This window comes from Euwallacea fornicatus, chromosome 10 (genome assembly GCF_040115645.1).
Source record: "Euwallacea fornicatus isolate EFF26 chromosome 10, ASM4011564v1, whole genome shotgun sequence".
NCBI lineage: Eukaryota > Metazoa > Arthropoda > Insecta > Coleoptera > Curculionidae > Euwallacea > Euwallacea fornicatus.
Genome location: NC_089550.1, coordinates 357,416 through 368,273, shown reverse-complemented (window position 1 = coordinate 368,273; position 10,858 = coordinate 357,416). Strand labels below are relative to the sequence as shown.

Below are 10,858 nucleotides of genomic sequence, written 5' to 3'. Positions count from 1 at the left end.
TCTGCCGGCACATTTAATGACACCAATGAAAAGTTACATGATTTTAATTCGAGTCGCCTTAGAAGTCCTGTTCGGCCATTATGGTGCTGGAACTTATCCAAGCCTAAATGTAAAATTTCATTATTTTAATGGTTAGAGATTCTTTTGCACGATTTCGTTCCGAAAATAATAAAGTTCTTTCAGTTATGCTCCATGATTGGTGCACCTACAGGGTTGGAATTTCAAGTAAGACAACAAAAGGTTAAAACGATACCGATGAGTTGACCAGGCGGGGTTTCGTTTCAGCAGATCCGAACCACGTTTAGGGATTAGCAAAAAATCCCATGCGCTAAACACATGGAAGTGCAAAAGAACAAACGAAAACTGAATACAGTCGGCGAACGAAAATCGATTTCAAATGAGGTTTCCCAAGGTACGAGTTCAAATTTAAAAATTTCGGTGATACATCTATCATGAGAACGCAGATAAAACTTTATATTGCAGAGCGTCCTTTATAAATCTAAATTCGAGGGGCTTTGGAACTTATTTATTTATTTATTACAACTGATTTTAGAACCTGCATTATCCCACTGCCACAGTTACATTTGCTCTTAAAGGCGCTCGTTTATTTATTTATTTATTTATTTTAATATAATGCAGTATAATGGATTTTAAAAAAATAATAAATAAATCTCGCGTTTTTTAATGGCTTATTCAGTGAAAAATTTAATATGTATAATATTCAACTTGCCAGGATCCGCTGAATTACATTATCTCCTAAACGATCTTGAATATTTCAATTTTTCGCAGAGCAATTCTAAGTTTATTCGATGAAACGCCTTTAAATATTCGAGAAAATCCTTTTATACATATATGCACGATGGCTGCCATACCCATTTCAGCGCAAATGTTGGGCAACATCTTCACAATGTGATTGAAAATTCGAGGATTAGAATGATAGAGCAGCGTTGGACCTCCTAAACGTGCGAATCTCGACTCTTATAATTTTTGTTCTTGGGGACATTTAAAATTGGAGCTATGCATAGAAATATACCTCTATTGCATTAACTACACTTAATGCAATTTTTAACAGGGACCGCCAACACCCCCCACGTTTAAATTTCCTTTGAATCTATAATCATTTTTACCTAAAACTCCATTCCAAATAGTACAAATGTGCTGTTTGAAACGGAAACGACCTTTAAAGCAGCCTTCAGAAAAACAAGTTAACAACCCGACGCCCGACATAATTATCAGCTTTTGTTAAAATAAATAAGAGTCTATTTAAGCAACATTGCAAAGTATTAAGTCGAAAGGAGTTGACGCAGTTTCGCGACTTCAAAAGGAAAATGCCTTAATTTTAATCAACAAGTTAAGGGGGGCAAAACTTGGTTCAATTCCTCATGAAACTCTTCTCATTAATTTTAATTATAAAAACGGAGAAACAGTGACTTTCTGGCACTGGGAAAATGTAATTTCGAAGTGAAATTTCGGCCTTGGCGTCGGGTTTCCAGGCTTCGGGTTACGGTTGAGAAAATATGAATTCTATTAGAATGTAGGATGGGAATATTAGGTAGGGAAATATGAATTTCAAAGTTGAGGAATTAAAATTCAAACATTGATATAAATCGTGGGAATATAAATCCATCGGCGGGTAGTAAGTTGTTGGTTCAGATTAGTTTACGATGGCTGCACTGGTTATGAACTACGTCATGCTGCTCAAACCTTGAGCCATTTGCGGCATTTGCCCTGGTAGTTTTCTATAGCACGACGCCGCCATATTTGAGCGTTAACAAGGCTAACATTGGCTCGCTGAAACAAACCTCCAACTACACTGAACCTAACCTGCACTAATCTACTGGAAAGTATTTGAAGTTTCCGAGCTATCTGGAGTAGATAAATTTTTGCATATCTCTAATAAACCGGTGTACATTGAAGTTACTTTTTTTAATTCTCCGAACAACGAGCGATAATGGCTGAAAAACATGGCGTTACGTAAAGTGAAATTTTCTACATTACTCAGTCTTTCGGAATGACGCGAAGATACATTTGCATGCATAAGTCCTGAGGAATCGAAAGTGACGTAAAATGACTTTTTTGAATTTTTTGAGCAGAGGGAAAGCCACAACTGGCTAACTTGGAATTACCTTAAGAAAATTTTGAAATTCTAAGGTAATCCGGGATGACCGAAAGGTAACTTTTCCAAAGCTTTTAGTTAATATTTGTCTAGTTTTTCTAGTCTCATTTATTTAAAAGTAACAACTTAACTCGTTACGAATTTAGTTTGTTTTTAACTTTAAGCTGCAATATTTAAATTACTGCGAAGCTTAAGATTTTAATCTCGTGTAAAAATTGCCGTTCACAAAATTAACAACGTTTAGAATATTAATTGTCACACAAATAACACATTTCGTCTCGTTTTTTTTTTTATGAAATCGCCGATTAAATTCAATGCAAAGCATTTATGACCTCTAACATAAACTTTCTACATTCATGTATCATCAATTAGAGCCAGAGCGCACATTATTTATCGAACAATAAATAACCAAGCCATATTGTGTTTTCAATTTAATGATAATGATTCCAGCTATGTATATGGACAGCATGAATTACCATTAGATATTATTCAATAGCTAATACAGCATTTCCACAAAACAACTCATTTATCTTTATTTTATCCCTTATTTTTGTTTGGCTCTTCCGCTCCTACGCACCCGGGTAGCATAATCACCTCATTAATCCCACGCCCCTTTTGTTGCTATTTTTACCTGGTGGAACAAAAAACAGATTATACGTTGTGTTAACCTTGCACTTCGGCATGCCCATAAATCATCTTTAACTTTTTCACAATTACTCTCAAAAACAAATATGTCCAGTTCAGTGGCGGTTTCAACATGTGGTAAATATTTATATTGAATCCCTCAGGAAAGCATGTCTGTTGCATTTTACCGTAATTTCTGTTTTAATGTGGTCTCTTGCCTGCTGTCTGAGACCACGTAACTCACCACCTACAATCAAAAGCACAAACACAGTCAAGTCTACATAAACATCAGGATTACACAAGTAATTCCATTGGAACTGGAAAATTAATTTTGCCTGGAAACAAATGAGATAAAGTCTCCTAAATTGCGTCAGAAGGGACATTTAATCTCTCAAGATCCTGTCCAATGCGATCCGGAGGCTGAAAGATTGTTTAACATCATGATTGATTGCATTCTCATGTCTTTGCTTACGAATTAGGGATCTACGTATGGACAAATTTCTGCACGATGGAGAGGACCAAATGACATATGTGAAGAGTGATGAGGCCCAAATTACGTGTCAGTTTTATCGAAAGTTTTGGATGAGGAAAACGATAAATGATACGTGTAAACGAATTATGCGTAGTTTCGCTGAACGGCTCATCCTAAAGCTAGTTCTTCGAGATTTGAGCCTCTGTCTAAGCACCACATCGAGTAATTTTCTGCTGCACTTTCTTTCGCCCGTCCCGCAACTTGGTAACTCAAAAGGAAATGTTCTTTAAACCCTCAAAGAAAAAACATTTTCCTAAATTCCTCTGCGATTCACATGTAATGAAATTATGAAGCATCAGCGGCATACTTCATACATTTAGAAAGTTTTAGTCGACTCGATTAACTCTTCAGAAAGTTTTGGAGTTAGTAACGAGCCCTTTTGAACAGAAAATTAAATATAGTATATATGTGGTGTGCGGCCAAGTGTTCAAGAGCTTGATCGCATTGTCTAGGGGATTAACTTCATAATTGCGCTTTATAAAGTAATGATAGGGGGTTTTGGTTTAACGGGAAAAAGTTAAATACGAAAGGGGAATTATTTGACATAATTTATAGTGATAATCATATTGTGTTGTGGAAAAAAGCATGCTCTTGCGATTACCACATTCAGTTCGATTGGGCACGGTTCGGCCCATTTGCCCACGGGTGCTCAGTACTGTCCAAAGTATTTCCAACGCATAACTATAGAGGGAGGGACCGTACAGGCTTACTCTACGTATAGGGCGATCAGGTGGACCGTTGTGACGGCTAAATCCTATTTTTAAAGTGGGCAGAGAAAAATATGAAATTCATTGCATTCAACAATGGTTGGATAGCTGGGCATGGGAATTTCGCGTTTTATCTTTCTTTTTCCAATAATCAGTTCCTCTCATAGAAATCATGGAATTCACCGGAACCGACAGCATTTGCGTTATTGTGCCATGCGCGTAGTTAATCATGAGTTTCAGTGCCAATTCCTGTTAAACGATACGACCTGAATTAAAACCCTGAGAATCTGTGATTGAGAAAAAACTGCACCGTCTTATTTTGAACTGGGATACTGACGCTAGCACAAACTGAAAGTTTGTGCTAGCGATGATCAAAACAAGACGAAACCGATACTAAAGCTCAAATCGCTTAACTTTTAATTTACATTTCCAAAATGTAACGATTGAGAGTCGTTCTATGTAAAATGACGAGTCATATAAATTTAATGCGCTAAAAAAGGATAAAGATATATTTCAACGTCTAAACATAACCTCAACCTCGTTTTGCACGGTTGCCGCTTAATTTGTTGACGTTTTGGTTTCATTTTTAACGGCAAAAATTCGCTCTTTTGAAGACTAAAATAGTGCCACTGGTTATTTATTATCGGCGTTGTTATTATTGTTGGTATAACGCCAAAGTTCCTAAACAGTCGGTTTAAGAAGCTTGCAGCGTGCCTGCCTCATATTCATTTTGAAGAGATGTGGCACCGCCGTTGATGTGAAGCCTGTGACGTGCATGAGAAATTACGTCATTTGAACCACAGAATGGTCTTGATCTCGATAGCAGCGGATCAGGCATTGAGGCGTGAAGGGGAAGACTGTGGGGAAGACTCACAAAACTTGCGAAATTTTTGATCTTGCACAGCTCGCTGTTTTGGTCGGAATGTATCGATCGTTTGGCACGGCGGCACCGAAAAAAGACATATCTTTGCCGTCTTCGTGCACCAGAGCCGGTATTGTAAGTTGCAACGTGAAGTGGTGAAAATTGAAAATGTGCAAGTTCTAGCCGAACCTGTCAAGAGAGTTATAAAACGGCATTAGTGGTATAACCAACAACGACTAGGCAATTTCCTCTATTTTTATCGATTTTAGCTGTCATCACAGCCACAGTGGGTTCAAATAATGTCTAAAAATACGTAAAAAGGGGTGGGGGGCTCTCCGGTTGCGAATGGAAAATTTACTTTTTACACAAATTCATATGAAGTTTTTCGTGTGTTTTGCCGGGTACCTTGTGCACGATTTCCCAAGATTTTAAAAATAAACGTTTTCCTCGTCGAATAGGTCCAAAGTAGCCACCAGGCTGAATTTTAATTAAAATTTAAAGCACTCTCCACTACAACATTTTCAAGGGGTTTACTTTGAAATAAGTGGTACACGATGTAGGGTAAATTTAGGTCCAGGTTGTTTGCATACACCGACGGAACAGATTTACACTTCATTTCAAATTTAAACTAAATTAACTCGTTGGGTGCAGTAAGTTCGTTAATTATCGCTTAAGGCATAGTTATTGAATTTTAAACAACTGTTTGCTCAGTTAGGCAAATCGTTTGAATTCTAAAACATGCTGACATTCAATTGCTGACTTCATGTAGCCATACAATCTGAATGTTGGTAATGGTCCGCGAATGATTTGAGGCATGTGGCCTTAGGGAGATGAATCGAAGGCCCGAAATGTTCTATTGTGTGCTTTCCTATAATATCCAATAATCTTCCGGCCATCATTCGAGCCAATGGCGCAAACACAATGCGCCCAGTTCACTAAGCCTAATCTCATATTCCTTTACAAACCCATAAATCCTTGCTGCCACATCTTAGGCATGATTCACTGCACAATTTTGCCTCACAATTTATAGAGTTCCTTTTGCTAGCAGGTTTAAGTTCACTCATATATTCTGCAGTATTTGTACTGGTACTTTATTATCTGTACGATTATGCAATTTTATCCGCTTGTTTGGATCGCAGGAAGAAAAAGGAATTAAGACTGCATTGAAAATAATTAGCCATAAAGGCTTCGAGGAATCGTTTAAAAAAAAAAGAAAAAATTAAAACTCCATTAGCTTTCCCTCAATCTCTCGGGCGTAATTAGGGTAATAGATACACTGATGAGGACGGCAATTTCATCCTCTCCACTACGTCCAAGTAACAGAGTTTAATTTAAAATTGAATTAAATCTTCGAGATTGAGAGGGTTTCATTTTTAAAATCCAGTTTACACTTCTCGACTCACAAAGGCCACGTTGGATTTTTTTTTTCGATAGTAATTTTATTTGAACGGAATCAATAACCAGAAATTCGCATCTCTGGAGGGTGGCACAAAATGGCACTTCCAACGGGGAAATGTATTACATTAGGAGACATTCAAAGGCACAAAGTAATCGCTTCACACGGCCTAAAACATCCTCCATCGAATGAACTTCTTTTGACCAATCGAGAGGCGCATATTACCAATCGCAAGTATTAAATGTTAACTGTCCTATTATCCAGGGTTTATAAGCGCCAATTAGGCGAAAACCTCCCATGCGATGTGTGTTTGATGGGTCCCTGGGAAATTCATGAACTTGACTGAAAAGTTAATGAGTCGATTTGGTGCAGAGTTATAGTTCATTGGGTATAGCTGGTGCCCCCGATGAAATAACCGTTTCGTAACTTAATTTTCCGCTCAGCTTGGTTTTAATTAAAAAATTGACATTCTCATTGGGCTATTCTTGTACTCTCCGAAGCTACATTATAATGCATAGTGTATTATTTACCGATCGCATTATTTAAGTATCACAGACAACGATATAGATATACTCAATACACTCAAGATATACTGCAATATCGAGCTTTTAATTACGAAAGTTCAACGTTACGACTTTCACTCGACGACTCGCTCTTCCTATAAAGTTCCATTTTGTAAAATCCTGCCATTTCAACTGAACTGCATATTACGTAATTACATTTGATCAATGCCGTTGATTTTGACCTAAGCGAAGCCGCTTCGTCGAAGCGGCTTCTGTCGTGCAGAATATCCTTATCGGCGGTTACTATCTCAAGCAGCGGCTTCTGGAAATCACATATGTCGATGGAGTAATCCAAGACGAGATCATTGTTGCGAAGAGCGCAAGTGTTTTTTTTTGTTTGGTGAAGCTGTGCAGAAACACCAAACGCGACGAGACCGGTCGAGAACCCATCGACGGGTGGGCGATTATAGCTGGGCGTGTGGATCGCTCATGAAATTTAAAGGCAACGCGGGCATCCAAATATTCCTAGGTATTTTATAACGGAGGCTGTTGTTGAACCGATAATCTAACACGTGCGGTAGAGCAATAATGATAGACATATATATATATATATATTCAAATGGTTGAAACGTTCTCGTTTGGGCTTTTGATCCGTTCGCAACAATAATCAAGTGAGACATTTTGGACACATAGGAAATTGTTCAAAAGCGCTCTGTACACCGATGAAAAAAGCGCGAAGCAACCGCATCATAATATTTCAATTTGAGATGGGGCCCCGGAATGAACTGTCGGATTTCATCTGCCCATTGCCGTTTTTCCTGGGCTTAATGAATTTATCGACAACACCCCAACCCGTACGTAAAACCAGCAACAAGCAGCGGTATGTGCCGTGTTTGATCTACCTGTTAAGGCTATCTGTTAGTGGCAATAAACAATAATGTTTTGCTTCGTTTTGTAAAGATTTATCTCAAAATGTGAAATTGACACACATACAAAAACATTTAAAAACTAAGTTAATTACTGGTAAATAATGATCAAATATACTATTATTATATACATATATATATAATATCATAATTGTCAGAAGTCGAATAAGTTTAGACAGCAAAATCGCTTAAGTTTTTCATGGTTTCTTCCAACTGGTTATTCCTGGCCCCTTTGCTGCAGCCTCGGAGACACGCGGGGCAAGAGGCTCTGGTTATTTCCCAATTTTAACGTATAGAGCGATGTAATTCGCATCTAAAAATACGTTCTTTCGTGGTTTTCACATAAACTGGGAAGTGCAAAGATAAACTAATGACATCGAAAAGATTTGACTTTTCTTCCACGTTTAATTTCCTTTCCGAGGACAATTCAGTTGAGGTTTCGGTGAGAACCTCAATTTCACGCTTGAATTTGGGGCTCGCGAGATAAGTACCACGTAATTGAGGAGTTAGTTTGACAGGTGAGTATGAACGTATTACTGGTAAATTGTTACATGTCGTTTCCGAAAAATTCTCCTTGCCTTTCATGTGTACTGTGAAAACGGGATTTTCACCATTTTCTGACTCGGCGATTTCCATGGGGCTTGGGTCAAGCGAAGGAACTTTCCTGGTATAATTAGTTATCGCCCAAAATTGTAGACCGTAACTGTTCAGACCAAACTATAAGTGCGTATCGGTTTTCGGACTAGTTGTCAACTTGTTGCTATTGAATAATGCATCAGGGTAATACTGCTTGAAATGTTCAACAATATTTCTAGTAGCACAAGGGCCACACTCGTCTGTAGCGAAGTACTCTGGGGTGGTATGTGTTCTGGTTTGTAGTGCAGCGTTTTCGTTTACATGATTACGTAATAAGCATTCGATCAATCTATGGAAACGTTCCTGCTCATGTGTGAACGCATCATCTCCAAAGCAAAGCACTTCTTTACAATCCGGGGCAAAGCTACAGGGGAATATAAGATGCCTGGCAACTGTCTCGAATCCAGCGTTTTTCATTAAAACTTCCTTTTCGAGTAGCTTGCCTCTTCGACACACGTTTCCTTCTCTGCCAGATGCGGATTTACAAATGTAAACTGAAAGTATCGATAAGTATTTCTTACACAGTAAGCAGTTAAGGGCCTAAATGTCGACTGATGAGCCAGCTATAAAATTTCTGGCTTGGTAATCCATTTTGTCCCGAAATAATTAAGGGTAATTTGCTGATTTATGACGGCTTTGGTGAACTGAAAAATTGCAGAATTCTTTTGGGGATACCACGACTAAATAGGATATATTAAAAAATGGCGAGGATTACTCAGGATGTCTCGCAACATTTGCGAGTAATGTAATAAATGGCATTTTTATGAACAAAAACACCGTTTTCGTCATGTAGAGTCATCTCTTAGATCTGTCTTTAATTAGACACTTTTCGTTCTGGGACACAGTGTTTCGAAACGGTGATGTTGCTGAGAAAATTTTGTGAAATGGGAAAATTAAACGGTCTTAAATTTGCCATTCGGCACTGAATTAGGTAAATAATTTTACGGGTATTCGGGTAATTGAGGTATGCGTTTACCAATGACAGTTGCAAAAGCCATAACGTAAAGCCCGTTTTACCGTTTGCAATTTTTCGTCCGCAATTTATTGCCGCCACCATTCTCGTAGTTATAAATTTCGTGGCCTCGTGCAAAAAACACTATAGCAAAAGTTGGCAATATGGCGCAAAAGGCATTTGAATGGTGCACGCCATCCAAATCCATAATTCCGTAATTCTTCCGTTACATAATGTAACGGTTGCGGAAGCGAAAATCGATAGAAAACTATAAATTAATTTTAAAATATTTCGATGAGTGACAACGTAAAATGACGAAGTCGAAAGCATTCGCGACCTGATGATTTATGAATGAAAATTACTCGAAAGGTCACTAAAATCGGAAGTAATTGCGATAAATTGTGTGCCCGGAGATGTGAACTTTAAGTGCAAGGGAAATAACAAAACGTTTCAAAAGCCAGTTTCAAAAGTTTTAGAACTAATTTTTTGTGAGCGTTACTTTTGTGGGTATCTAGCAGATGACCTCTCAGTTAGGGCGGAAAATTGGCGGGGTGATGGTCGATTTCCGAGGCACCGGACAGATGAGCTTTTGTGACTTATACGAGCAGTAATTACCTAGAATTTCATCTGATTGTCGAAACAATTTTAGTTTCTCGGAAGGGAGCCATTTGCCATATGTTTATATTATCCAAAAATGTATAAAAAAAACACATCCACTCTTGATCCATATGTCATTTTCAATTCACAATTGGCACTCGAACTGTGCGAACGCTAGAAAAACATCGAGAAGTATTACATAAAATATAGGAGATGGTGATTTTTTCAGATTCACGTCAGCTTAGACGAGGAGAAGGTGCAATGTAACGTGAATTGCGAAAAAAATCATCCACCGTAGTAGTGTACCTCCTCGACTTCTTGAACTGGTCCATGTCGATGCCATGCATGTGCGTTCACCATAAATGCGCCTTTTTAAAACATTTATCTATTCTGAATTGAGTCCCTTCATACGAAAGTTCCTATGCCAAGACCGATAAATTTCATCTGCTTTCATCTAAAGAGACGTTAGTATCATCCTATAAAAACGTTTGCGTCGTCCTTGAATAAAATTCCTTTACATTTTCATCCACTCGAAGAGATACAAAAAATACAATGGCATTGGCCGAAAAAGGCCTCGACAGGTACGTATTTTGCGAAGGTTCCTTCGATGTTCACTCTCGAATTTGGAGGCCAAGATGCTAACGAGAACCGTTATCGAAAACATCTGGCAAACACGTGAAATCGAACAGAAACCCAGACACGACAAGTCCCACCGTGGTTTTGTGCAAATTTTCTTGATCTTGAACCACTAAACCTTTTCTAATTTCGTCAAAATTTTCAGTCAAAATTCAACGCTGCAATGGCGCTGCGCTGCTCTTCGCACCGCTGCCGTTTTGACCCAACCGTGTCGTGTATCAATATTTCACGGTGCCGGACCCTGTATTGAAAATTTTGGTTCAAATAATTGTGCCGTCGCAGACTCAGCGTTTAATTAACGGATTATTCTCATTTTTATGGGGTTTCCCAGAAAAACACGAACAAACAGAAATGGATAAAAAATGAACGTT

General features: G+C 38.2%; 1 protein-coding gene and 1 long non-coding RNA gene across 9 annotated transcripts in view; both read left to right on the top strand.

Moving 5' to 3' along the window:
* Dgk (diacyl glycerol kinase 1) overlaps positions 1-10,858 on the top strand; it is a 108,449-nt gene that overhangs the window by 55,841 nt on the left and 41,750 nt on the right. The gene's annotated exons all lie outside the window — the stretch shown is intronic.
* LOC136341443 (uncharacterized) lies at positions 86-497 on the top strand. The gene is made up of 3 exons (XR_010732502.1): positions 86-131; positions 184-225; positions 289-497. It is a non-coding gene; the product is annotated as an uncharacterized lncRNA (long non-coding RNA).